This window comes from Tachypleus tridentatus, chromosome 9 (genome assembly GCF_004210375.1).
Source record: "Tachypleus tridentatus isolate NWPU-2018 chromosome 9, ASM421037v1, whole genome shotgun sequence".
Taxonomy (NCBI): Eukaryota; Metazoa; Arthropoda; class Merostomata; order Xiphosura; family Limulidae; genus Tachypleus; species Tachypleus tridentatus.
Genome location: NC_134833.1, coordinates 1278411 through 1303695, shown reverse-complemented (window position 1 = coordinate 1303695; position 25285 = coordinate 1278411). Strand labels below are relative to the sequence as shown.

The following is a 25285-nucleotide window of genomic DNA, read 5'->3' as shown; positions in this document are numbered from 1 at the left end:
CCTCCTTTCTTGGGATCTCTCCAGTCATATCACCTTACTAGCTTGCCATGTTTCATGGGTGATGACTGCAGTAGCAGATCAGTTGTCTCAACCCAAAAAATACTTCCAACAGGATAGAAGCTTCATCAAAGCTTTTGTTGGATTGGCTCTCATTTTGCAACTCTGGTTTGCATGTTGACCATTCATTGGAAGACCTAACTTTTGGCAAATTGGTCTCCAGTACCTCACATTCAGACTTTGGCAATGAATGCATTCCATCAGGATGGAATGGGATTATAACTCTAGGCTTTCCCTCCATTTCATATGTTATCTAAGGTATTAACTATGATTTGTTTTAACCCATTGTTGTGTCTTGTTGATAGCAATAGATTGGCAGCTATACCCTGGTTTCTGTTTCTGTGGCACCTTCAGGAGTGTCCACCTCTTCCACTTCTTCTTAGGCCATCTCTGTGAAGGCAACTATAACCTGACATGGTACACCTGGCTATCCAGGAGCTCAAACTTCAAGCATAGATGTTATGCATTCTTTTACACAGCACTGGGATTTAATTTATAAGATTGATATGTATTTGTCTTAAGTCTTTGCTTAGTTTGGAGATGGATATTTCTCAACATAAGTGGCACAAGTATTGGCAGTGGTGTATTGAGAGGAGGTTGAACCCACTTTGATCAGAAGAGCTAAACATAGCTCATTTTTTTGACCCAACTCTTTAGCAAGGGCTTTCTCATCCTCCATATTAGTCCTATATAAGGCAACCTTATTAACTACTGTTTGATACTCACAACGAAATATTCTTTGAATTCTCAGTACCCTTTGGATTTCCTAAGTTCCTCTGGATTCTTTGTACCAAACAACCATTCTTGTTATGTAATTGGTATATTAAAGTAAGATTACATGCCCTTTCTCAACACCATGTATCACTTTTACCTGAATGTATATATTTTTTGCTGCTGACCTACAGCATCATCAATTAGGGTGGTTTGTGCTGTTTGTCCACAGAAAACATTATCATTCTATTTACATTTTCAGACTGGTTCTTCTTACCTAAGATGCTGTCAGACATGGAAGAGGATAAAACTTTTTCATCATTTCATATGATCATTATTTCTCACTTCTATGACTGATTGGATTTTATTCATTGTCATATTCAGTGAGCGTCTTGAAGGTTGTTTTTTTTTTGCCTGCACTAATACTTGCTAGACAACGACTTTTAATCTGTATTTGTAGGAGAGGAATTTTTCTGTAAGTCATGTCTAATCAGGTTTGTCACATCTCTATATCCTTAGCTGTCTTGTTGAATTGCCTGTGGAAGGACACTGTGGAGACTGGTATGTGAACCTCTCCCAGAACTTTTATCTTACATTATTTACATGATCTAACAGTATGTTCATCTATGGGTTTTTGTCTATTCCCTGTAACTGTCTTAACCACTTCCATTAGATTATACAGACAGGTAAGTATTTTCATTGCTACATTTTCAGAGAATCCCACTTTGTTGCAACTGTTGCCCAGGAAGGTTTGTTTTTATCAAACCAATTCCTCACTTTTAATGACTGATTCAGTATACTCTATCTAATTTTCAATTGGCTCTGTAGAAATGACGTATGGAACCTCAGCTAGAGCTTGGCCAATAGTGATAGTAAGTCAAGTAAAATTCCACTCACAACACATGAATTAAATTCTGGAAAAAAATCATACCTGTTCTGTAAGTGGTGTGGTCTCCCACCAGGCACTAATCTTGTATTGACACACCCATGACCTATGTAAATGCTTTATGTTTGTATAATGCCCTCATTGGCCCATCCATCTTCTCATTGTTGGTGTGAGAAGAGGTACATATGTCTGAGAAGTTAACATTATTTTTAAAATGTGTTTCCAGTAATACTTACTTCCATTCACAGTCTCCCACCTTTCCTCCCCACTAAGAGCCAGTGTTAGAGACTGGTATTGAATCAGTCTCAAGAAAGTGATTACGTTATCTGAATTAAACGCTCACATACACCACCAGGATAGAGGGCACAGTGACATAGGTGGAGAATGTTATGAGAGAGATATTGGTAAGGACATTTAATTGGGGTATAAAGGACAGGAGCAAGCAAGAAAAATCTGAATAATGGACTGATAAAGGAAGAAATCTTGGTGGTCTAGTAATAGGTGTGTGTGACAGGACTGGAGTATTATTAGAATGATAAAGGAAGAAATCTTGGTGGTCAAATAATAGGTATGTGTGACAGGACTGGGGTATTATTAGAATGATAAAGGAAGAAATCTTGGTGGTCTAGCAATAGGTATGTGTGACAGGACTGGAGTATTATTAGAATGATAAAGGAAGAAATCTTGGTGGTCTAGTAATAGGTATGTGTGATGGGACTGGAGTATTATTAGAATGATAAAGGAAGAAATCTTGGTGGTCTAGTAATAGGTATGTGTGACAGGACTGGAGTATTATTAGAATGATAAAGGAAGAAATCTTGGTGGTCTAGTAATAGGTATGTGTGACAGGACTGGAGTATTATTAGAATGATAAAGGAAGAAATCTTGGTGGTCTAGTAATAGGTATGTGTGACAGGACTGGAGTATTATTAGAATGATAAAGGAAGAAATCTTGGTGGTCTAGTAACAAGTATGGGTGACAGGACTGGAGTATTATTAGAATGATAAAGGAAGAAATCTTGGTTGTCTAGTAATAGGTATGTGTGACAGGACTGGGGTATTATTAGAATGATAAAGGAAGAAATCTTGGTGGTCTAGTAATAGGTATGTGTGATGGGACTGGAGTATTATTAGAATGATAAAGGAAGAAATCTTGGTGGTCTAGTAATAGGTATGTGTGACAGGACTGCAGTATTATTAGAATGATAAAGGAAAGAAATCTTGGTGGTCTAGTAATAGGTATGTGTGACAGGACTGGAGTATTATTAGAATGATAAAGAAAGAAATCTTGGTGGTCTAGTAATAGGTATGTGTGATGGGACTGGAGTATTATTAGAATGATAAAGGAAGAAATCTTGGTGGTCTAGTAATAGGTATGTGTGACAGGACTGGGGTATTATTAGAATGATAAAGGAAGAAATCTTGGTGGTCTAGTAACAGGTATGGGTGACAGGACTGGAGTATTATTAGAATGATAAAGGAAGAAATCTTGGTTGTCTAGTAATAGGTATGGGTGACAGGACTGGAGTATTATTAGAATGATAAAGGAAGAAATCTTGGTTGTCTAGTAATAGGTATGTGTTATGGGACTGGAGTATTATTAGAATGATAAAGGAAAAAATCTTGGTGGTCTAGTAATAGGTATGTGTGACAGGACTGGGGTATTATTAGAATGATAAAGGAAGAAATCTTGGTGGTCAAGTAATAGGTATGTGTGAAGGGAGTGGAGTATTATTAGAATGATAAAGGAAGAAATCTTGGTGGTCTAGTAATAGGTATGTGTGACAGGACTGGGGTATTATTAGAATGATAAAGGAAGAAATCTTGGTGGTCTAGTAATAGGTATGTGTGACAGGACTGGAGTATTATTAGAATGATAAAGGAAGAAATCTTGGTTGTCTAGTAATAGGTATGTGTGATGGGACTGGAGTATTATTAGAATGATAAAGGAAGAAATCTTGGTGGTCTAGTAATAGGTATGTGTGACAGGACTGGGGTATTATTAGAATGATAAAGGAAGAAATCTTGGTGGTCTAGTAATAGGTATGTGTGACAGGACTGGAGTATTATTAGAATGATAAAGGAAGAAATCTTGGTGGTCTAGTAATAGGTATGTGTGACAGGACTGGGGTATTATTAGAATGATAAAGGAAGAAATCTTGGTGGTCTAGTAATAGGTATGTGTGACAGGACTGCGGTATTATTAGAATGATAAAGGAAGAAATCTTGGTGGTCTAGTAATAGGTATGTGTGACAGGACTGGAGTATTATTGGAATGATAAAGAAAGAAATCTTGGTGGTCTAGTAATAGGTATGTGTGACAGGACTGGAGTTTTATTAGAATGATAAAGGAAGAAATCTTGGTGGTCTAGTAATAGGTATGTGTGACAGGACTGGAGTATTATTAGAATGATAAAGGAAGAAATCTTGGTGGTCTAGTAATAGGTATGTGTGACAGGACTGGAGTATTATTAGAATGATAAAGGAAGAAATCTTAGTGGTCTAGTAATAGGTATGTGTGATGGGACTGGAGTATTATTAGAATGATAAAGGAAGAAATCTTGGTGGTCTAGTAATAGGTATGTGTGACAGGACTGGAGTATTATTAGAATGATAAAGGAAGAAATCTTGGTGGTCTAGTAATAGGTATGTGTGACAGGACTGGAGTATTATTAGAATGATAAAGATGAAATCTTGGTGGTCTAGTAATAGGTATGGGTGACGGGAGTGGAGGATTATTAGAATGATAAAGGAAGAAATCTTGGTGGTCTAGTAATAGGTATGTGTGATGGGACTGGAGTATTATTAGAATGATAAAGGAAGAAATCTTGGTTGTCTAGTAATAGGTATGTGTGATGGGACTGGAGTATTATTAGAATGATAAAGGAAGAAATCTTGGTGGTCTAGTAATAGGTATGTGTGACAGGACTGGGGTATTATTAGAATGATAAAGGAAGAAATCTTGGTGGTCTAGTAATAGGTATGTGTAACAGGACTGGAGTATTATTAGAATGATAAAGGAAGAAATCTTGGTGGTCTAGTAATAGGTATGTGTGACAGGACTGGGGTATTATTAGAATGATAAAGGAAGAAATCTTGGTGGTCTAGTAATAGGTATGTGTGACAGGACTGGGGTATTATTAGAATGATAAAGGAAGAAATCTTGGTGGTCTAGTAATAGGTATGTGTGATGGGACTGGAGTATTATTAGAATGATAAAGGAAGAAATCTTGGTGGTCTAGTAATAGGTATGTATGAGAGGACTGGAGTATTATTAGAATGATAAAGGAAGAAATCTTGGTGGTCTAGTAATAGGTATGGGTGACAGGACTGGAGTATTATTAGAATGATAAAGGAAGAAATCTTGGTGGTCTAGTAATAGGTATGTGTGACAGGACTGGAGTATTATTAGAATGATAAAGGAAGAAATCTTGGTGGTCTAGTAATAGGTATGTGTGACAGGACTGGAGTATTATTAGAATGATAAAGGAAGAAATCTTGGTGGTCTAGTAATAGGTATGTGTGACAGGACTGGAGTATTATTAGAATGATAAAGAAAGAAATCTTGGTGGTCTAGTAATAGGTATGTGTGACAGGACTGGAGTATTATTAGAATGATAAAGGAAGAAATCTTGGTGGTCTAGTAATAGGTATGTGTGACAGAACTGCGGTATTATTAGAATGATAAAGGAAGAAATCTTGGTGGTCTAGTAATAGGTATGTGTGACAGGACTGGAGTATTATTAGAATGATAAAGAAAAAGAAATCTTGGTGGTCTAGTAATAGGTATGTGTGACAGGACTGGAGTATTATTAGAATGATAAAGGAAGAAATCTTGGTGGTCTAGTAATAGGTATGTGTGACAGGACTGGAGTATTATTAGAATGATAAAGGAAGAAATCTTGGTGGTCTAGTAATAGGTATGTGTGACAGGACTGGAGTATTATTAGAATGATAAAGGAAGAAATCTTGGTGGTCTAGTAATAGGTATGTGTGACAGGACTGCGGTATTATTAGAATGATAAAGGAAGAAATCTTGGTGGTCTAGTAATAGGTATGTGTGATAGGACTGGAGTATTATTAGAATGGTAAAGAAAGAAATCTTGGTGGTCTAGTAATAGGTATGTGTGACAGGACTGGAGTATTATTAGAATGATAAAGGAAGAAATCTTGGTGGTCTAGTAATAGGTATGTGTGACGGAGTGGAGGGTGGTTATTAGAATGATAAAGGAAAAGAAATCTTGGTGGTCTAGTAATAGGTATGTGTGACAGGACTGGAGTATTATTAGAATGATAAAGGAAGAAATCTTGGTTGTCTAGTAATAGGTATGTGTGATGGGACTGGAGTATTATTAGAATGATAAAGGAAGAAATCTTGGTGGTCTAGTATGTAGGTATGTGTGACAGGACTGGTCTAGTATTATTAGAATGATAAAGGAAGAAATCTTGGTGGTCTAGTAATAGGTATGTGTAACAGGACTGGAGTATTATTAGAATGATAAAGGAAGAAATCTTGGTGGTCTAGTAATAGGTATGTGTGACAGGACTGGGGTATTATTAGAATGATAAAGGAAAGAAATCTTGGTGGTCTAGTAATAGGTATGTGTGACAGGACTGGGGTATTATTAGAATGATAAAGGAAGAAATCTTGGTGGTCTAGTAATAGGTATGTGTGATGGGACTGGAGTATTATTAGAATGATAAAGGAAGAAATCTTGGTGGTCTAGTAATAGGTATGTGTGAGAGGACTGGAGTATTATTAGAATGATAAAGGAAGAAATCTTGGTGGTCTAGTAATAGGTATGTGGTGACAGGACTGGAGTATTATTAGAATGATAAAGGAAGAAATCTTGGTGGTCTAGTAATAGGTATGTGTGACAGGACTGGAGTATTATTAGAATGATAAAGGAAGAAATCTTGGTGGTCTAGTAATAGGTATGTGTGACAGGACTGGAGTATTATTAGAATGATAAAGGAAGAAATCTTGGTGGTCTAGTAATAGGTATGTGTGACAGGACTGGAGTATTATTAGAATGATAAAGAAAGAAATCTTGGTGGTCTAGTAATAGGTATGTGTGACAGGACTGGAGTATTATTAGAATGATAAAGGAAGAAATCTTGGTGGTCTAGTAATAGGTATGTGTGACAGGAACTGGGTATTATTAGAATGATAAAGGAAGAAATCTTGGTGGTCTAGTAATAGGTATGTGTGACAGGACTGGAGTATTATTAGAATGATAAAGAAATAGAAATCTTGGTGGTCTAGTAATAGGTATGTGTGACAGGACTGGAGTATTATTAGAATGATAAAGGAAGAAATCTTGGTGGTCTAGTAATAGGTATGTGTGACAGGACTGGAGTATTATTAGAATGATAAAGGAAGAAATCTTGGTGGTCTAGTAATAGGTATGTGTGACAGGACTGGAGTATTATTAGAATGATAAAGGAAGAAATCTTGGTGGTCTAGTAATAGGTATGTGTGACAGGACTGGAGTATTATTAGAATGATAAAGGAAGAAATCTTGGTGGTCTAGTAATAGGTATGTGTGACAGGACTGGAGTATTATTAGAATGATAAAGGAAAAATCTTGGTGGTCTAGTAATAGGTATGTGTGACAGGACTGGAGTATTATTAGAATGATAAAGGAAGAAATCTTGGTGGTCTAGTAATAGGTATGTGTGACAGGACTGGAGTATTATTAGAATGATAAAGGAAGAAATCTTGGTGGTCTAGTAATAGGTATGTGTGACAGGACTGGAGTATTATTAGAATGATAAAGGAAGAAATCTTGGTGGTCTAGTAATAGGTATGTGTGACAGGACTGGAGTATTATTAGAATGATAAAGGAAGAAATCTTGGTGGTCTAGTAATAGGTATGTGTGACAGGACTGGAGTATTATTAGAATGATAAAGGAAGAAATCTTGGTGGTTTAGTAATAGGTATGGGTGACGGGAGTGGAGGATTATTAGAAATACATTTTCAGTTTAAGAAAATGTCAGTTACATTTTTACTGTTGTTTCCCATGTGTTTCTAAAAGTGATTGCATCCTTAAATAGGGTGTTTTGTATGTTTACTTGAAGATAAGAAGGAACATCATCTTTTTTAGGTTTATTTTCTGTTATAATGAGAGACCTTGCTAACCTTCCTGGTGATGGACCCAAATGGATTATTCTGGATGGTGACATTGATCCCATGTGGATTGAATCACTGAATACTGTCATGGATGATAACAAGGTAGGAATATAATTCTTTCTCATTAACTTGTTCATTTGAAATATCTCTCTTTTTTTATTAGGTTTATTTTAGTGTAAGCTAAGTTGTATTGTTATTTTCTGCGAATTGATTAAAAATACAGTTCACAAAATAAGGTTTGCATGTTTTCAGTGTGGGCATTTTTTAGTATGTTTATGTTATTCATAGTTGTTTTGTCAGTATTAAAGTGTGGTAATTTTATGATCTACTTTTTGTATTTAATCTTTGTGGAAATTCAGTGTTTTTGTTTGATAATTTTATTAAACTTTATAGAGACTTATTTATTGCTGTTTAAGGCTCTTGTCAGATTATATTATATGAATCATATGTACATACATATATACTTGTATAATTATGGTTTTACTTATGGTCAGTTGAATAAAAGTACTTATCTCATAGTATAATATTTCATGTTAAAGTTTTTATAAAATGAGTAGCAGTTCTGTGAAATTACTTAGTTTATAAATTTATAAAATTATTAGTTTTAAAGTGTATGACTTATTTTCAAAGTTGCTTCAATACATGTCAGAAGTTTGGTAGTTGATATAAACCAAGAACAGAGTAGTTTTAACTGTATAGATTGATAACAGAAATGTGGATGATAAATATACCAAGATCAACATAGTTTTAGTTGTATATATTGTCAATGGTAAAGTTTATCATATTCACCAAGAATGGCATAGTAGACCACTTTTAATCACATAGATATATAATAGGTACGTTTGTGATAAATACATCAAGATTAGAGAAGTTTGATTATACAAATTGATAATAGCTATGTTTGTGACAAATACACTAAGATCAGAGTAGTTTTATTTATGTAGATTGAGAACAGGTAAGTTTATTAAATACACCAAGATCAGAGTAGTTTTAATTATGTAGATCGAGAATAGGTAAGTTTATTAAATACACCAAGATCAGAGTAGTTTTAATTATGTAGATTGAGAATAGGTAAGTTTATTAAATACATCAAGATCAGAGTAGTTTTAATTATGTAGATTGAGAATAGGTAAGTTTATTAAATACACTAAGATCAGAGTAGTTTTAATTATGTAGATTGAGAATAGGTAAGTTTATTAAATACACTAAGATCAGAGTAGTTTTAATTATGTAGATTAAGAATAGGTAAGTTTATTAAATACACTAAAATCGGAGTAGTTTTAATTATGTAGATTGAGAATAGGTAAGTTTATTAAATACACCAATATCATAGTAGTTTGGTTGGTTAGTTGGTTGATTTAGTGTTTTATGGCACAAAGCAGCGAGGCTATCTGCACCAAACATCTCGTAAAAATTTAAAATTTTAAGTAAATTTAGTAAAATTCATAAAAGGAAATGAAGGTGAAACAAAACAAAGGTTAAAAAAAAAACATAAATAACGTAAAACCAATGTTTACATCTAGTCTACAACATTAAGAGAAAAACTACAATATTACAAGTTGTAAAGGACTTTATGTAGCATAACTGTAATTCTCATAACTCACCAGGAAGACTAACAGGTAATTACAAACACCACTGTCAGTCACCTGAAGTTGGCCTTTCTAGTCCTGGTTCTGAGTTATTTGACATTATGGCCATTTTCAAAAAGTAAAATAATAAAAGTTTTTAAAGACCTGTAGCAAAAGTTTAATAATAACTCGCTGGGATGAATAGCGGGTAGCGCAACTAGCAGTGTTAGGCACCCGAAGTTGGCCTTTCCAGCCCTGGTTTCAAGTTATTTAACATTACAGCCATTTTCTAATTTTAAATCAAACTAGATAGACTTTGATTTTTAAAATGGAATCATGTTAAAAAGGTCTAATGTATAAATTAAAAAACTTAAATAACATTAAAAATATCAATGGCCTTTAAAAAAACTAAAAACATTACCAAGGTGGACAGTGTTACCACCACTAATAACACTGTCTAACGTAATGGAGAAACCTTGGGAGAGAACGTATTTAAAATGGTGCTGTCGTTGAGAGTCGTAACAACGGCAAGAAAGTAAAATGTGGTTTACTGTGATCTGAGTGTTACACAGACTACACACTGGTGCATCAGTTCCAGATAAAAGAAAACGATAAGTTAAAAAACTGTGACTAATGCGTAGTCTAGTTAGAACAAATTCCTCTTTCTGATCCTTACGGAAGCAAGACTTCCAAAGTCCAATATAGGGTTTTATTTGGAAAAGCTTGATTTCGTGTTGCTTACTCCAAGTTGACTGCCAGCTGGCGCAGAGACATCCCTTGAATAAAGGACCATAGTCCATGTATGGGACAGGCACAGCAGTGATAGTGCCAGACCAAATAGATTTAGCTGTGGTGTCAGTGAGCTCACTCCCGCAAATACCAACGTGGCCTAGTATCCAGCAGATCTGGATGGAAATAGATGTTAAAGAGAAATGGGCCAGTAAGTTTTGAATATTGGTGTGAAGAGGGTGTGAACTAATGTGAAGCAATTCCAGGGCCAGTAGAGGAATAAGTGAGTCAGTATAAATAGTGCAGTTTGAGTACTGCTTAGCTTCTATGTGGTCCAGGGCAAGAGAAATGGCATACAGTTCAGCAGTGAACAGAAAAGCTGTAGAGGGGATTCTGCATGCAACCACCGAACCACAACAAACCATGGCAGAGCCCACACAGTCACCTGATTTTGAACCATCTGTATAAAAAGGAATGGAAGGATGGTTTGAAAGATGTTCAGCAAATAACAGACAGTATTTCCAATCAGGAGTGTCTGCTTTTCTCAGATGACTTAAAGATAGATCACATTTAGGGATTGTAAGAAGCCATGGTGGGATGGGGTGATTAGTGAATACTGCAATGTTATCCAAGGACAGACTCAATTCATCCAAATGTGCCTGGATACAAAGGCCAAAAGGAGCAATGGCAGATCGTTTGTTCTGAAAAAGTATGGCTCACTGAGGAAGGAAAACACAACCCTCCTTTTGAATATTGTCCCATATGACTTTGGAACTGGTGGTAGAAGATATGCAGGATGTGAACTTCATCTAAGATTTCTTCTGGCTGTGTCATCTTACCCACTGAGCATGTGCATGGGCCTGCTGGAAAGTGATGTGGTTTGAGACTGTGGGATATCTACGGAAAGTATTTTAGGCCTGTTTTTGAGCCTTCCATGCCATGTGGGAGGCAGGATTCCACCAAGGACGAAGATATAGTGGAAAACGTGTCGAGGTTTTAGAAATACATTGAGTAGCTGCTTGTCGTTTCTGTACAAAGAAAACTGCCGATAGGTGACTGTATTGGCAATGCCTGTACCTGAAACTAAAGGAAGTGGACCTTGGGATTTGTTGGAATGTAGGTAAGAGACAGAGATGGGTGTTAAAGTTGATTCATCAACTTTTTAACAATGGAAGTCAAAATACTTTTCATTTGTTTTGAGAATGATTCTTTTGGAGGCACAGAGAGATCCATCTGCACTCCCACTGTAGTTGTGGAATGAAGTGCAACAGCATACGTTTGAGATGAAGCGGTGGACAGCTACTTTCGAACTTTGGGATAAGTAATATTGTGAATCATTTTCAAATGCTGCACCACTTTTTCTTCCAACCATCTAGGACAAAAATGAAAGTACAACAGGTGAGAGCTATTGCAATTGACACAATGAGGGCCTGTTTTATGCTCATAGGCATCATGGCCCTTGCCACTACAATGAGCACACCTTTGAGTGACTGAACTGCTGACACTGGAAACATCGGAGAGGGTTTGTAATGTAAGGCCGTACCCTGCAATTAAGATAACCTGCCTTGATGGTGGCAGGTGGACATGGTGATGTAAATGTCAGAACGAGGATATTGGTCGGCATTGTAATTCCATCTTTGCAGTGGAGATGTGCTTCACTGCAGAAACTCTTCAGGTGGAGAAACCAGCGAGAATCTCTGACTCTGGGATGTTCTTCAATCCCTCTCAACAATAGCTCCTTGTGATGAATTCAAAGTAGCATGAGGTATAACCTCAATAGGTATATCCCCAATTGCCTTTGAATGCAAGAGGAGTTCATTGTTTTGAGATGTGGATGTTTCCACCAATATGTCACCAGATTGAGGCTTCTTTACCGACTTTGGAGAACCAGCAAGTCTCTCTAGTCCCTTCTGAATGAAAAAGGGAGACATTTGCCCTAAAGGTTTGTCTGAAAGAGAATGTGGTATAACAAAATGAGGTACAACAGGTGTTACAGATGTTGAAGATTGCTGCTCAGAATCTTAAAGATGTGGTCGTTTACCTATGGCTGTTTGTTCACTATTTTATTTTTTATTTGGAGGATCCATAATAAAAAGAGAATTTCGGTGCCCAATCACCCCACCCACCATGGAGCCATATGAGGGGACACACTACAATGTCAAACAAGGACACTGCAGCAATGCCAGGGTTTCATGAGCACTATACTCAAAGACCAGCATCAGATATAATGTCCACAACACCTGTTGAGAACATCCAACACTGGTACTTGGTTGACCCTAGCCAAAGTGGACCAGCCAATTTACCCAAGGGAGGCCACCCCAAGGCTGCCTGTCTACAGGAATTTAAGGCCAAAGTGGCGTAGTTGGACCCCTCATTCACTAAGATCCTCTCCTCCACTTCACAAGCTGCCATGCATGGCAAACACATGGGTGGATGTTTAGATCCCAGAGGAGGTAAACTGAAAGAACAGAACCTTCCCTGGGAGGTCCCCTCACCACGTACAGGAATCCACACCAAGGGGCAGTAGTTTGGATTGTGTAGATTCATAGTAGGTATGTTTGTGATAAAATACACCAAGATCATAGTAGTTTTAATCATATAGATTGATAATAGGTAAGTTTGTGTTAATTACACCAACTGTAGTTTTAATTGTATAGATTGATAATAGGTAAGTTTCTTAAATACACCAAATCAACATAGTTTTAATTATATAGGTTAATAACAGGTAAGTTTATTAAATACACCAAGATCAGAGTAGTTTTATTTGTACAGATTATAACAGGTAAGTTTATTAAATACACCAAGATCAGAGTAGTTTTATTTGTACGGATTATAACAGGTAAGTTTATTAAATACACCAAGATCAGAGTAGTTTTATTTGTATAGATTATAACTGGTAAGTTTGTTAAATACACTAACAGTTATAGAAACAGTTTTCCTCAGAACCTTCTCTGTTTAGCTAGTTACTGTTCCTTACATCTTTATTATAGAAATCTTAAGAAGTGAGTAATCATGTAATTTTTCTGTTGTAAGTAATTCTGATTAAAAACCAAACCTATTTATAATCTTGCACGTGTGTGTGTTATAGGTGTTAACACTTGCTAGCAATGAGCGTATTTCCCTGACACCATCGATGAGACTCGTGTTTGAAATCAGTAATTTGTGCACTGCTACTCCAGCCACGGTGTCTCGAGCTGGAATTTTATTTCTAAATCCAGGAGATCTTGGTTGGAATCCCTACGTTGCCAGTTGGATTGATACTCGGGAAGTCCAGTCAGAAAAGGCAAATCTGATGGTTTTGTTTGATAGATATGTTCCTACGTGTTTAGAGACATTACGAATTAGATTCAAGAAAATTACCCACATTCCTGAACTCAGTCATGTACAAGTAAGCTCTGTGTTTTAAATTAAATTTCACAAAGTGAACATTTGTGTGTAATATGGTTGTAATATGAATAATACTCATAATACATGTGTATGTCCGTCAAATAATATCGAATTGAATAATTATATATTCTCTTAACAATTTCTACTTTAATGGGTAATAGTTGTGAAGCTGTTCTTTTTTTGGTTCTCTTTTGAATTTAGTTTTATATACCTCTTCACTGTAATCGGTTGAGTTTGCCAGTTATCTACACAACCTTTTTTAACTTCACTATTTTTGTGTTTTCTTTGATTAATGCTATAATATTGGACTTGAACTTTAATATGTACCAGAAATGGCACACCATTGCCATGCAAGCCACGCTTGGCACACTAAGAGAAACTGGTTGGCAGGCCAGTTTTTTAGTAAATATATTTTTTGTAAATTTTAATGGTAAAATATGGAGTGAAATAATAAAGTCATGTAATTTAAGAAAGAACATTATGAGTAAAATTAATTTATATGATTCCTGAAAAGTACTTTTTTTTTCTAAAAGTTGGAAGTGCTTACCTTGAGGACAGTCAGTGTCACTATCTTGTGAGCACTGTTTAGTTATTATCTGTCTTACACCTGGAAATTGTTTTTTTTTATGCTTGTCTTTGAAACACTTTAAATAATGCTGTATTCTAAAACTAAAACATGAAATTGTGTGACAGGAGTGGCAGAGATTTTCAAGATTAGTGACAATTATGGTGTTGTAGAGAGAAATAGTGTTGTGTTATTTGTTGAACTTTGTGGCATGATGAAACAAATAACACAAATGGAGAGCTAAACTTCACACACATTAAAAATTTACAATCAAGCACTTCCATAACATTTCTTAGAAGTTCTTCAAATGTACTAGCTGCCAGTTCGGAGGTAAGTAATGTTGTTACTCAGCATGGGAAGCCATTTGATGATGGAAATTTTAATTAGCAAACATTACTAGAATTTGTACAATTTCTTTTGGATGACTTTCAAAATAAGTACAAGATTTTGTAGCATGTTAAACATCTTCTGTTGACAGAAATACAGAGAAGGAATGATGAAAATGAATGAAGACATTCAGATAAAAATATGGTTTGTATTCTTGCAGTAACTTTTATATTTGTCTTGATGAAAGCACTAATATCACATTATGTGTTTGTTGAGCTGTTATATTTCCAGAACATACTTTTGTTCACACTAGAGCTATTACTTAACTGCCAGTGAGATGGAAGCATATATTTGGTTCAGTGGTGTTTCCCCAGGGGTCTCTGAGGTTGCTTTTTATCAGGATTGGTCATTCAGTTCACATCTGTGCCACCACTATCTCTCCAACCTGCTTCAAGTAGATATGCAGATTTTTGATATTTGTTCCAGGGCGATCAGAGATTTGTTGGTCAAGACATGCCAACTACAGCTCGTTTTTTGACAAGGATTTAGTGTAATGTACAGTTGCTTTATATAAGGTGGCTTAGTTCACTACATTTAGATACCAAAAAAGATGGAATCTATTTGAGTTCCCAGTGCTGTCTGGTCTTCTCAAGTACTTTGTCCTAAAAGAGGCCTTTTCAACTACCTAACTGGAATATAAATGTAGTATTACATATTCTGTCTTGAAATTTCTTGGAGTTCTTAGCTTCATTTACCATCTATCACCTTTCCACGTTTTTTGTTGCTACTGCTCTGTGGGCATTGTGCATTAGAGTTGTTTGTGCTGTATCTGTATAATTCTATTTATATCTTGCTATACACAGGCAGGTCCTTCCTACCCAAGACTGATGACCAGAGAAGGGGAAAAAAACCTTCTCAGTGATTCGTGTAACTGTTATTTCTCTAACTCTGTGACTACTCAGACCTCAGTTGTATTATCTCCTTTGGAGGTGATAGACAACAATATTTTTTCATCAGGATCCTTCAGTTTCCTACAGTTTATCCTTGATTACTTTGATGAGGTGAGTACTCAGTACTCTGTGACTACTCAGACCTCAGTTGCATTATCTCCTTTGGAGGTGATAGACAACAATAGTTTTTCATCAGGATCCTTCAGTTTCCTACAGTTTATCCTTGATTACTTTGATGTGGTGAGTTCAAACATTGATTATTTTGGACTCTCTTTGAAGGCAAATTTCTGCAAGTCATGTCTCGTCAGATTTTTCACATTTCTATGTCCTTAGCTGCCTTGTTGAATTGCCTGCTGAGAAATATTGTGTAGGCTGGAAGGTGGATCTTTCTCAATACCTGTATATCACATTGTTTGCACCATGTGGCATTGTCTTTTTCTGAGGGTTTTTGACTGCCCCCTAAATCTATCTTGGTCACATCAGTTAGATTATAAGGAGAGGTTAATATTGCTTTTCTTGTCTTTCCTTACCTCTTTTTCCCCTGGATCCCACTCTGTGGCAAGTGCTGCAATCACTAGGTTTCTCCTGATGGTGGTCCAAGCATGATATAGTACTTAGAAAACATTGTACTGCTGTACTGCATTACACATCAAGAAACACTGTGTGCAAAAGCTGACTTACACTGCCTTAAAGGTGTAAAGAAAATTACATATAAGTTGGTAAACTAGTGCATTAAATAAAAGACAGTTTCTGTCACTTCCGACAGTGATTAATTTGACGTACGATATATTGTTAATGTACAATAGTATGTGTCATGGTTGTGTGCTTGAACAGTTTGTTGACTATATAAACAAAACAAGATTGTTTATGGAAGACAAAAGTCAAATTACTGTTGTTTTTTGACTGATTTCTGTGCTCACTTGAACTAGTTAAACTGCAAGGTTCAGGAAGAATGGCTGATATGTTTAATAACATCATAACCCTTAAAAAAACAAACAAAATATATTAATGCAACTTGGACAGCCATACTCTGAAGTACCTTCCTCAGCTGAAAATGCCATATTAATTATGTGAATACTTACAAGGAACCAGAGATAAAGAATATAGAAACATTTTCTCAGCGATCATGATAGCTGTAGTAGCAAACTTTTCATCAAAATTTTATCTAAGATAGAGTAACATATCCAGATACTGTATTGTTTGAAACATCACACATTTGATTGTATTAAGTAACTTTAAAGTGGAATTAATTGATTTTTAGGCTAGCACAATTTCCAATGTAAAGTTTGTCACATTCAAGAAGAACGTTGAAGAAATGGAACGTCACTGATTGTGTATACATCAAATTAAAATGTTGAAGATGAAATTACTAAAACTTGAAACAGTTTATCAGTAATTTTTTCTATGTTGAAAAATATGTGGTGGGAAATTTAACATTTTTTCTTTCACCTACACCTTTGAAAGTTTTTTTTTCTATTATGAACCTTTTGAAGTATGATATAAGGAATAGACTTAATAATGAAACCAGTACTGTTAGTGTTACTCTGAAGATAACTAATTATTAACCTGACATTTTTTTCTATTATGAACCTTTGGAAGTATGATATAAGGTATAGACTTAATAATGAAACCAGTACTGTTAGTGTTACTCTGAAGATAACTAATTATTAACCTGACATTTTTTTCTATTATGAACCTTTGGAAGTATGATATAAGGTATAGACTTAATAATGAAACCAGTACTGTTAGTGTTACTCTGAAGATAACTAATTATTAACCTGTCATTTTTTTCTATTATGAACCTTTGGAAGTATGATATAAGGAATGGACTTAATAATGAAACCAGTACTGTTAGTGTTACTCTGAAGATAACTAATTATTAACCTGACATTTTTTTCTATTATGAACCTTTGGAAGTATGATATAAGGTATAGACTTAATAATGAAACCAGTACTGTTAGTGTTACTCTGAAGATAACTAATTATTAACCTGACATTTTTTTTATTATGAACCTTTGGAAGTATGATATAAGGTATAGACTTAATAATGAAACCAGTACTGTTAGTGTTACTCTGAAGATAACTAATTATTAACCTGACATTTTTTTCTATTATGAACCTTTGGAAGTATGATATAAGGTATAGACTTAATAATGAAACCAGTACTGTTAGTGTTACTCTGAAGATAACTAATTATTAACCTGTCATTTTTTTCTATTATGAATTTTTGGAAGTATGATATAAGGAATGGACTTAATAATGAAACCAGTACTGTTAGTGTTACTCTGAAGATAACTAATTATTAACCTGACATTTTTTTCTATTATGAACCTTTGGAAGTATGGTATAAGGTATAGACTTAATAATGAAACCAGTACTGTTAGTGTTACTCTGAAGATAACTAATTATTAACCTGACATTTTTTTCTATTATGAACCTTTGGAAGTATGATATAAGGTATAGACTTAATAATGAAACTAGTACTGTTAGTGTTACTCTGAAGATAACTAATTATTAACCTGACATTTTTTTCTATTATGAACCTTTGGAAGTATGATATAAGGTATAGACTTAATAATGAAACCAGTACTGTTAGTGTTACTCTGAAGATAACTAATTATTAACCTGACATTTTTTTTTATTATGAACCTTTTGAAGTATGATATAAGGTATAGACTTAATAATGAAACTAGTACTGTTAGTGTTACTCTGAAGATAACTAATTATTAACCTGACATTTTTTTCTATTATGAACCTTTGGAAGTATGATATAAGGTATAGACTTAATAATGAAACCAGTACTGTTAGTGTTACTCTGAAGATAACTAATTATTAACCTGACATTTTTTTTATTATGAACCTTTTGAAGTATGATATAAGGTATAGACTTAATAATGAAACCAGTACTGTTAGTGTTACTCTGAAGATAACTAATTATTAACCTGACATTTTTTTTTATTATGAACCTTTTGAAGTATGATATAAGGTATAGACTTAATAATGAAACTAGTACTGTTAGTGTTACTCTGAAGATAACTAATTATTAACCTGACATTTTTTTTCTATTATGAACCTTTGGAAGTATGATATAAGGTATAGACTTAATAATGAAACCAGTACTGTTAGTGTTACTCTGAAGATAACTAATTATTAACCTGACATTTTTTTATTATGAACCTTTTGAAGTATGATATAAGGTATAGACTTAATAATGAAACTAGTACTGTTAGTGTTACTCTGAAGATAACTAATTATTAACCTGACATTTTTTTTCTATTATGAACCTTTGGAAGTATGATATAAGGTATAGACTTAATAATGAAACCAGTACTGTTAGTGTTACTCTGAAGATAACTAATTATTAACCTGACATTTTTTTTTAATTATGAACCTTTTGAAGTATGATATAAGGTATAGACTTAATAATGAAACCAGTACTGTTAGTGTTACTCTGAAGATAACTAATTATTAACCTGACATTTTTTTTTATTATGAACCTTTTGAAGTATGATATAAGGTATAGACTTAATAATGAAACCAGTACTGTTAGTGTTACTCTGAAGATAACTAATTATTAACCTGACATTTTTTTTATTATGAACCTTTTGAAGTATGATATAAGGTATAGACTTAATAATTAAACCAGTACTGTTAGTGTTACTCTGAAGATAACTAATTATTAACCTGACATTTTTTTTTTATTATGAACCTTTTGAAGTATGATATAAGGTATAGACTTAATAATGAAACCAGTACTGTTAGTGTTACTCTGAAGATAACTAATTATTAACCTGACATTTTTTTTTATTATGAACCTTTTGAAGTATGATATAAGGTATAGACTTAATAATGAAACCAGTACTGTTAGTGTTACTCTGAAGATAACTAATTATTAACCTGACATTTTTTTTTATTATGAACCTTTTGAAGTATGATATAAGGTATAGACTTAATAATGAAACCAGTACTGTTAGTGTTACTCTGAAGATAACTAATTATTAACCTGACATTTTTTTTATTATGAACCTTTTGAAGTATGATATAAGGTATAGACTTAATAATGAAACCAGTACTGTTAGTGTTACTCTGAAGATAACTAATTATTAACCTGACATTTTTTTTATTATGAACCTTTTGAAGTATGATATAAGGTATAGACTTAATAATGAAACCAGTACTGTTAGTGTTACTCTGAAGATAACTAATTATTAACCTGACATTTTTTTTTATTATGAACCTTTGGAAGTATGATATAAGGTATAGACTTAATAATGAAACCAGTACTGTTAGTGTTACTCTGAAGATAACTAATTATTAACCTGACATTTTTTTTTAATTATGAACCTTTTGAAGTATGATATAAGGTATAGACTTAATAATGAAACCAGTACTGTTAGTGTTACTCTGAAAATAACTAATTATTAACCTGACATTTTTTTTATTATGAACCTTTTGAAGTATGATATAAGGTATAGACTTAATAATGAAACCAGTACTGTTAGTGTTACTCTGAAGATAACTAATTATTAACCTGACATTTTTTTTTATTATGAACCTTTGGAAGTATGATATAAGGTATAGACTTAATAATGAAACCAGTACTGTTAGTGTTACTCTGAAGATAACTAATTATTAACCTGACATTTTTTTCTGTTATGAACCTTTTGAAGTATGATATAAGGTATAGACTTAATAATGAAACCAGTACTGTTAGTGTTACTCTGAAGATAACTAATTATTAACCTGACATTAACAACTTATCATCAAAGATTCAACAGCATGTTCTACACTAACTTAAGTAAGTAAGAGATCAATACAATATTATGCAAGTAACAAATAAATTAATAATAATAGTTAAAATACAAGAAAAGTTTATGACATCCTGAAAGTTTTTAGATTTTTGTTTGTGCTTTTTGCTCTAAAATGGTTTGCCATCCCTGATATATACTGAGTGAAAGGGATTCTACTATATAATCTTGTGTTACATAAATTATCTCAGTTCGAATAAATTCTGACCTGCGATTATTTCAGTACTATATGTTAGAAATTTTATTTAAAAATTAAATACAGTAGAACCCCTCTAAAGCAGCCACTTTCGATACTGAGAGAAACTGGCCTGATTAGAGGGGTTCCACTGTATATACTAACTCAATTATATGTATACATGAGCACACATTAGCATATTTCTAAATTTATACTGCTGGTAAATTATGAGTTGTAATTTATTTAGTTTTATAGCCAAGTCAGACATTATTGTATGTTACTGTAATATTGTTGTTAGGTGATACTTATGCAAATATTCTACAATGCATTGTTGAATTTTTCTTAACTAACATTATGCCTAACAAAGGATCCAGAAATTTTGTGTAAAATGCTTTTATAAATAAATAAATTGATAGTTGCATAAAAATATCTTAGTATTTTTATTAATGTTAAGTTAATTCCACATATTGATTTGTCTCCCGGCTCAAGTCCCTTTTGTGGATACAACAGATAGCTCAATGTGGCTTTACTCAAAAACAAACAATAATAATAATAATCTTCACACATAGAAAAGGAGTTAAGTTTTGAGAAAGAAACATGTTAGGAACAATTTCAGGTTACAAGAGAGTGAATTTCTAACAAGGTTTACTAAACTATGTGTGTGAAGCAGGAAAACAGAAAGGTTCTATTACTGCTTTATAATATCTGGTTATCCTTATTCTAACACTAAACTAAAATAATAATATGTTAGCCATTGTCTCAGAAGACTAATTTGCTCTGGCACGATCGACAGTTAACAAAAGCTGTTTTACAGTGAAATGTTTCTGGCACAATCGACAGTTAACAAAAGCTGTTTTACAGTGAAATGTTTCTGGCACGATCGACAGTTAACAAAAGCTGTTTTACAGTGAAATGTTTCTGGCACGATCGACAGTTAAAAAAAAGCTGTTTTACAGTGAAATGTTTCTGGCACGATCGAAAGTTAAAAAAGTCGTTTTACAGTGAAATGTTTCTGGCACGATCGACAGTTAGCAAAAGCTGTTTTACAGTGAAATGTTTCTGGCATTATCGACAGTTAACAAAAGCTGTTTTACAGTGAAATGTTTCTGGCACGATCGACAGTTAACAAAAGCTGTTTTACAGTGAAATGTTTCTGGCACGATCGACAGTTAGCAAAAGCTGTTTTACAGTGAAATGTTGCAGAAATGTACAGTAAAAGAAATAATCATTGAAACATAAACATGGGACTCAACTACTAGAAATTACATGGCACAGTTATTATTAAATGTTACCAGAGAAAATGAAGAAAGAAAGCTAATAGATTGTACAATGCATTAGTATTCTGTATGTGGATCTGTTGCTTTATACAGTGTTCTTATATAGTTAACCAATGTATGATTGTGGAATATGTTGTGTCTGGTATTACTCATTCACCTTGTTTGGCTGACTGTTGACCTTCTCAGCTTTGAAATAAGCCTGTACGGGCTGAAGAATGTTAATACAGGAGCTGTGTGCAGGTTAGGTCCTGATTGACCTCTTTACGTTTAGATATTGTTTCACCACATTTGCTCTATATTGGGGTCATTATCTTGCTGAAAGAATATTTCCACATCCGGTGATGAATGACCTTCCTGAAGAATGGCATGATTGGTCAAAATCCATTTTTATCTGCCATCAGTTTTGTTTAGGATCACCAACAGCATCAGCTGAGGTGGGCCCTAAATTTGTACTGTTCTCTCGCTAGAGATGTCACATGGTCATTTTCGTACTCTTCTTTTTCTTACTGATAAACAAACTGAACAATTAAATTGGAAGAAGTAAAACTGCAGAAAAACATAGAACAGTGCATTGTAGTTAGGAATAGCAAAGATGTAGAAACAGTGGTTTTCAGAAGAGATTTCATTACCTGTTATCACAGTCTTTAGGATTGTCACCCAGTATACTCACCTCACCTACTAAACAATTAGAATTCGTATATAAATATTCAGGTTTTCAACATTGCTTCCACTGATGCCAACAGCTACACGTCTGTTGAAATTGCTTCACACTACTGTTTATCATACTCTTGTTTTAAGTAACATATTTCATCTGCATTTGAAGCAAAGTTGTTTTGTCTGGTAAAGAACATTCCCAGAGTTACTTCACAGATCATCTGTCTGGTAAAGAACATACTCAGAACTACTTCACAGATCATCTGTCTGGTAAAGAACATTCCCAGAGTTACTTCACAGATCATCTGTCTGGTAAAGAACATTCCCAGAGTTACTTCACAGATCATCTGTCTGGTAAAGAACATTCCCAGAGTTACTTCACAGATCATCTGTCTGGTAAAGAACATTCCCAGAGTTACTTCACAGATCATCTGTCTGGTAAAGAACATACTCAGAGCTACTTCACAGATCATCTGTCTGGTAAAGAACATACTCAGAGCTACTTCACAGATCATCTGTCTGGTAAAGAACATACTCAGAGCTACTTCACAGATCATCTGTCTGGTAAAGAACATTCCCATAGTTACTTCACAGATCATCTGTCTGGTAAAGAACATTCCCAGAGTTACTTCACAGATCATCTGTCTGGTAAAGAACATTCCCAGAGTTACTTCACAGATCATCTGTCTGGTAAAGAACATACTCAGAGCTACTTCACAGATCATCTGTCTGGTAAAGAACATTCCCAGAGATACTTCACAGATCATCTGTCTGGTAAAGAACATTCCCAGAGTTACTTCACAGATCATCTGTCTGGTAAAGAACATTCCCAGAGTTACTTCACAGATCATCTGTCTGGTAAAGAACATTCCCAGAGTTACTTCACAGATCATCTGTCTGGTAAAGAACATTCCCAGAGTTACTTCACAGATCATCTGTCTGGTAAAGAACATTCCCAGAGATAGTTTACATATTAAATACTTTTTTTAACATATCTCTTCTGGAGAGTTGCAGTTTACTAACACTTCTATTATTAACAGTTTCATGTACCGTTTTTAGAGTCTTCCATAAGTTCTAACAGAAACATATAGTTGTTGCTGTTATTTTCTGCATGTAGCATCCTTAAATAACCAGAACCTCTGGTTCTACATGCTTGTTATGTTGTACTTCATTCCTGAAAGCCACGACTGGATTCATGCTATGGCTGCCTATACTGCTTTGTACTGCTGTGGTACTTTCTAATTTGTTAGATGACAACCAATCACAGTGTAAGCTCACAACAAATGACACTCTAGTGTATATTATTTTTGAACCATAAAGGAATGATATTCCTGCACTACTTGCCTTTTATACAACGTTAGTTCACTGATTCAATAATTATTTTATGTTCTTTATTACTGTTTTTTCAAAGAGTTTTTACAAGTCAGTACAGAACTGTATTTTAAAATTAAATTTATAAATGCAAGCTAAGAATTGAAAATTTAAAATACTTGACTACTTTATATCCAAAAGAAAGTGATGAATGCAAGTATATAATTTAAGTACATTTATGTTTGAATTTTCATTCTCAATCATAGATTTATCTAAGAGGGCATGTTTGACACATTATATATTTTTGTTCTTTATTTGAATAGATGCTGTGTTACCTGCTTGACTGCTTGTTGATTCCTGAGAATACACCACCAGATAGTCCAAAAGATGTTTATGAATTATATTTTGTCTTTGCTTGCATATGGGCTTTTGGTGCTGCCATGTTTCAAGATCAACTAGTAGATTATAGAGTGGAATTTTCAAAATGGTGGATCAATGAGTTTAAAACAGTGAAGTTTCCATCCCAAGGAACTATCTTTGATTATTTTGTAGATCGTGACACAAAGAAACTCACATTATGGACAGAGAAAGTTGTAAAGTTTGAATTAGACCCCAATCTTCCACTACAGGTAGGACGACATAGAGTGTACAAAGCTAGAAAGTGCATTGTGTAGTAAAGTTAATACTAATTTCTTTTATGGAAATGTGATACAGAAATTACTGTTTATTCTTTCTATGCTTCAAAACAGATAACAAATGTAAAACAATCCTGACAGAAAACTTCTTGGTTTATAACTGGGAATTGTCCATTTCATATCATGATATTTTCTATTTAATTAACTGCCTTTGAATTGCTAAAATAATAATTAACTATATCATTGTCATACACTTAAAAAAATATATCATTTTACTCAATAATGTACATTCTTTTTATTTTCAATCCAGGCTGCTCTAGTTCACACCTCGGAGACAACCAGAATTCGCTTCTTCCTAGACCTTTTAATGGAGAAATGCCATCCTGTGATGCTTGTTGGAAGTGCTGGATGTGGGAAAACAGTATTAATCAGTGAGAAACTTTCTTTCTTGTCAGAAAACTTCATGGTTGCTAATGTACCCTTCAATTTCTATACAACATCAGAAATGTTACAGAAGGTTTTAGAGAAACCACTGGAGAAAAAGGCAGGTCGAAATTATGGACCACCTGGCAATAGACGTCTTGTGTACTTCATTGATGATGTAAACATGCCAAAGGTAACTTTTTTATTTCATCTTTTAGTAGAAATGTTTACACGCTGTTTGTGATTTTTGTGTGAAAATCTATGCACAGTACCAACTTTCTGTTATAATGTTTAACTTGGAAATGTTAAACACAAGGTGAACAAGAATGTAATTTTGTTTTAACAATTGTAATAATGTTACAGAACTTTGCATTGATGTGTGAAAGAACTAAACTGGTGTATTATAAACTTGAAATTATGATAAAAGTACACTCATTCATGATAAACAGCTGAAGTTATGATATAGCAACAGTGTAGCTGGTATTATGATGAACTATACTGATTCATAATCACATGAAATAGTTACAGTGTTATATTATAAAAGCAGAACTTGATATAGTACAATCATACATAATAAACAGCTGAAGTTATGATATAGCAACAATGTAGCTGGTATTATGATGAACTATACTGATTCATAATCACATGAAATAGTTACAGTGTTATATTATAAAAGCTGAACTTGATA

At 34.0% G+C, this 25285-nt stretch overlaps 1 pseudogene across 1 annotated transcript in view; it reads left to right on the top strand.

The window, feature by feature from the left end:
- The window catches only part of LOC143226953 (dynein beta chain, ciliary-like), a 186227-nt pseudogene that overhangs the window by 91928 nt on the left and 69014 nt on the right, over positions 1-25285 (top strand). Inside the window, exons 30-33 of the transcript XR_013014816.1 lie at positions 7763-7890; positions 13174-13473; positions 23863-24168; positions 24485-24790. The product of XR_013014816.1 is annotated as a dynein beta chain, ciliary-like (transcript). The remainder of the gene's footprint in view (positions 1-7762; positions 7891-13173; positions 13474-23862; positions 24169-24484; positions 24791-25285) is intronic.